Source organism: Gekko japonicus, unplaced genomic scaffold (genome assembly GCF_001447785.1).
Source record: "Gekko japonicus isolate JY-2015 unplaced genomic scaffold, Gekko_japonicus_V1.1 scaffold4838, whole genome shotgun sequence".
In the NCBI taxonomy this organism is placed as follows: domain Eukaryota; kingdom Metazoa; phylum Chordata; class Lepidosauria; order Squamata; family Gekkonidae; genus Gekko; species Gekko japonicus.
Genome location: NW_015167199.1, coordinates 40,360 through 45,264, shown reverse-complemented (window position 1 = coordinate 45,264; position 4,905 = coordinate 40,360). Strand labels below are relative to the sequence as shown.

Here is a 4,905-nt window from a genome sequence, read left to right as displayed (position 1 = left end):
CTCAGATGGATGGTTCTTCTTTGAAAGAGCCATGTAAATACCAGACTGGCCCATTGAGAATGGGAGCTGAGAGGGAACATTGGGAGCACTGAACATTTTTATTCCCCCTGCTGCGAGGTTCCCGCTGGTGCTGGGAAGCCCCTGGTTGCATGACCATGACCCATATATCTTATGGGAAGAAGGGAGGGTGTGGTTCATCTCCCCCAAGTGCCAGAGCCATGGCTGGGATCCTGCTTGGGGTCCTACCCCTCCTGACGAGCTGGTACAGGCATGCCTGGCAACGGAGGAGCTACAGGCCATTCTCCCAGCCTATCAAGACTTGGCCAGGGTGTTTGAGGAAGAGGAGGCCGACGAGTTGCCCCCGCACCATAATACAGACTGTGCCATTGAGTTACTGCCCGGGCAAAAGTTATCCAAGGGTAAACTCTACGCCATGAGCCCCACAGAGGAAGAGGAGCTGAGGCGGTTTATTGATAAAAACGTAGCCCGGGAGTTTGTACGCCCCGCATCCTCCCAATTTGCTGCTCCCGTGTTGTTCCAGAAAAAGAAGGACGGGAAGGACCCCCTCCCCCTAATAAAGGATCTCCTGGCTGAGGCGGTGAATGGAAAAATCTTTTCCAAACTGGATCTGAGGGATGCGTACTTCTGGGTGCTCATATGGGAGGGGGATTAGTATAAGACTGTTTTTAATACCCTGCTGGGGCAATTTGAGTATCAGGTCATGCCATTCAGCCTCCAGGGACCCCTGGAATATTCATGAACCTGATCAATGAAGTGTTACACAAGCACCTGTTCGGGGGGGGGGGCTTGTTTATTTGGATGACGTGTTACTGTACTCCCCAGCTGAAGAGTCACACATTAAGTTGGTGAGGGATGTAATTCAGACTTTGTACAAGCATAAGCTGTTTGCTAAGCTGTCCAAATGTGAGTTCAACAAAAGAGAAATAGTCTTTTTGGGTTACTGCATATCCCCTAGGGGTTTAGAAATAGATCCAGCAAAAGTGCAGGATGTACTGGGGTGGGAAGCTCCTCGCACTAGGAGGCAACTTCAATCCTTCCTCGGATTTTCAATTTTTTATCGAAATGTCATCACCAATTTCGCCCAGGGCAGCCTTCCCCTCACTGACTTACTGAAAACTAAGGAGAAGGGACCGGAAAGCACAAAACATGGTGCTCGGGTGCCGTGGTCCTCAAAATGTCAAGCGGCTTTCGACAAACTTAAATCCTTATTCACATCTGAACCTGTGTTGGCCCATCCAGATGAAAACCAGAAATTCATTGTGCACGTGGACACATCGGATGTGGCGATGGGAGGGGCTATCCTGCAAGAGGGAGAGGATGGTAAACTGCACCCCTTGGCCTATGTTTCGTGGAAATTTAATGCCACGGAGCGCAATTGGGCTGTTTGGGATAAGGAGGCTGGGGCCATCTGGCTCGCTCTTTCCACCTGGAGAGATTGGTTGGAAGGGGCAAGGGTGCTGTTCGAGGTTTAGACAGATCATAAAAACCTCGAAGTTCTATGCACGCCCCATAATCTTTTTTTTTTAAATTAAATTTTTATTAATTTTACATGTATAATACAACATAAGTCAGGTTAACGATAGCCATATAAAGCATAAAGGAATAAACAACTGTATATGGAACAAGCAGAATATACGCCTAAGTAAGGATATATTCAGTCTAACAAGATTCTCTTGTGTGGATTCTAATGTTTAAAAGTGTAATAAGTCCTTAAGATGTTCATTCTTCGGGATGATTTCATTTCTAGCTAAGTACGTAACTACTGGGAACCAGATCGCCTGAAAGTTTTCAACAGCATTCTGTGATTGAGGAGAAGTCGTTTTCCCATAAATGAAATGTTCCCACAAGTTGTTTTGCCAGTCATATAGGTTAGGTGAGGAGCTTCTTTTCCATTTCTGAGCGATTGTTATCCTGGCAATAGCTAATAAAATTGAAGTTAAATTTCTTTGTGTTTTTCTTTCACAGGTATCAGGAAGGATGTCTAGGAGGACCGTCTCCGGAAGAGCAGGTAAGTCAATTCCTACGATGGATTTAATTTGAGTCAAGATAAGAGACCAAAATGGTTGGATGAAGGGGCAAGTCCACCAACAATGAAGAAAGTCCGCAGGTTGTCCACAGCCTTTCCAGCATTTGTCATCACAAACGGAATAGATCTTGCACAGACGTACAGTGGTCAGATAACATCGGTGTAGAGTCTTGAAGGAAGTTAATTTGATGTTGAAGGTTTTGGAAGACAGGTTTGGTGATGACCATATGTCTGGCCATTGATCCTGTTGAATCCTATTTTGGCAATCTTTTGCCCAATGAGTTTGGGATTTTAAAGCTGTCTGTTTTGTGGTGTTGACAAGGATTTTATAGATTTTAGAAATTAAGCCTTTAATATTATCTGTTTTGTAAATGATCAATTTTTCGAAGTCTGTGAAAGATTTACTGGGAGTATGTGATGGAATCTTTTCCCTTAGGAGATGCTGAACTTGTAAATAACGAAACCAAGGTATTTTTTCGCCAATTTTCTGTTCTATTTGAGCTTTCGTGAGAGGAAGTCCTTTATCAAGAAGGTCTATCAATCTAGATATTCCCGCTTGTCTCCAAGATTGAAAAGCTTTCGGTTCTTTTCCAGGGATGAACCAGTCTTGGTTTAAAAAAGAAGATAATACAGAGTTTTTTGATAATAGATCCGGACGTCTGCGGTCCCAAACTTCCAAAGCCGCTTCCAAGAATGATATTAGGTGAACATTTTCATGTCTTTCCACGTTCGTTTGCCAAATAAGATCCGATAATGGTATCTGATCACATATGTGTTCTTCCAAAGATTGCCAGCTTGGGTGAGTTTCTGCGGTGAGCAACTTAACGATTGAGGAGAGTTGTACTGCTTCGTAGTATAGGAGTAGATCCGGGAAATCAAAGCCTCCTTTTTTTGATGGTCTTTTTAGGGCTGCAAAGCTAATTCGTGGTTTTTTGTAATTCCAAAAGAACTGTAGAAAGGCCGTCTGCCAATTAGAAAGTTCCTTTCTCGTGATTTGTATTGGTAGAGAGCGAAGTATAAATAAAAATTTTGGTAAAAGAATGCTCTTGATGACACTAAGCCGATCTGCCCAAGAAAATTGCATCGAAGACCACTGTTTCATTTTATTTCGGAGGTCTTTAAAAAGTGCTTGAAGATTGCATTTAAGGAGGTCCTGTAAATCTGTAGGGATATGGATTCCGAGACATCGCCAGGAGGAGTAATTCCATTTATACGGAAAATTGGATTGAATGGAGTGTTTTGTATCATCCGATATGTTGATTGGAATTATTTGAGATTTTCCAAGGTTGACTTTTAAGCCGAACAGATCTTGCGTGTCTTTGAAGAGTTCCTGTAGTGCTGTTAAAGAAGCTGCCGGTTCGGTTAAAAAAAGGACAACGTCGTCAGCATATAAACTGATTTTGTGTATAGAATCATTTATACGAATACCTTTAATTTTGGGGTTTTCTCTAATGGCGGTCGCTAGCGGTTCCATTGCTAGTGCGAATAATAACGGCGACAGGGGACAGCCTTGTCTGGTACCACGCTGCATGGCGATCCTTTTTCCAATTATATCGTTAGTTTGGATACAGGCAGTGGGCGCCGCATAGAGAGCTTTGATAGATGATCTAAACCTATTTCCGAACTCCATTTCCAGTAGAAGTTGGTTGAGGTAGGTGGTTTCCAAACTGTCAAAGGCCTTTTCAAGGTCGATCGAGAGCAGAAGGGATTCCGTAGATTGATGGTTGGAGTGTGCTATGAGATTCAGAGTTCTACGGATATTATCCGTGAGTGTGCGGTTGGGGATAAAACCCGTTTGGTCATCAGCGATGTAGTTAGGAAGAATACGCTGAAGTCTAGAGGCAAGGATTTTTGCAAAAAGTTTCGCGTCGCAGTTGAGTAGAGCAATTGGACGATATGCGGATGGTGAATCTCTATTGGAATCATCTTTAGGAATCGTGGTGATCTTGGATTCAGTCCAAGATGGAGGAAGAAGACCCGTAGACATTATATGGTTGCATGTTATTGTGAATTGTTCAATTAAAGATGTTTGAAACGTTTTGTAAAATAAAGGGCCGAAGCCATCCGTACCCGGAGCAGTGTTGGATTTCGTGCATTTCAGTGCGTCTCGAACTTCAGTGTTGGTGATTGGAAGGTCCAAATAATCTCGATGTTCCTGTTGTAAGGTTCTTGTCAGGTGATGTTGTCTTAAGAAGTCTCGGATTTTATCCACCTTTGGATTAGTGGAGCTGTAAAGCTTCTCGTAAAATAGTGTGAAGCATTTGTTAATTTCCTCTGGATCCGTGGTCATAACGTTCTTTGAAGTTTTTATTGATAAAATTTTACGTTGTCGTTGTTTGTTTTTAACTCGCCAGGCGAGAAGTTTGATGCTTTTGTTATTTTTTTGCCAATATAATTGCTTCATAAAAGTAAGATTTTTCTGTATTTTTGTAGTTTCATGTGCTTCTAATATTTTTCGATGTGCCAAAAGGTCTTTAAATATTTTCTTGCTACCAGTACGTTTATGTAGAGTTTCTAATTCTTGAATATGATTCAGTGTGGTTTTGATAAACCGTTCTTTCTCTTTTTTCCGTTTAGAGGAAATCGCAATCAACTTCCCCCGAAGAACCGCTTTGAATGCGTCCCAAACGAGATGATCTTTAACCTCACCGTTGGAGTTTTCTTTGAAATAAAGATTTATTGTCTGCGTCAGATCATCTTTTATGTCGTCTTGTAATAAAAGAGAGTTGTTCAGTCTCCATGTGCGTTGCGAGTGGTGTTTGATCTGTTTTTGGAGTCGGAATTCCACATAAGCGTGGTCAGACCAAACAAATGGGCCAATGGAGGTAGATGCTAGTTTAGGCAAAATGTTATCTGAT

General features: G+C 42.4%; 1 long non-coding RNA gene across 1 annotated transcript; it reads left to right on the top strand.

Annotated features, from left to right (window-relative positions):
- Window positions 1-1,704: 1,704 nt before the first annotated feature.
- On the top strand, window positions 1,705-4,671 carry LOC107112086. Its single transcript, XR_001482583.1, has 3 exons — window positions 1,705-2,029; window positions 2,642-2,750; window positions 4,625-4,671. It is a non-coding gene; the product is annotated as an uncharacterized LOC107112086 (long non-coding RNA).
- The last annotated feature ends 234 nt before the right edge of the window (window positions 4,672-4,905 follow it).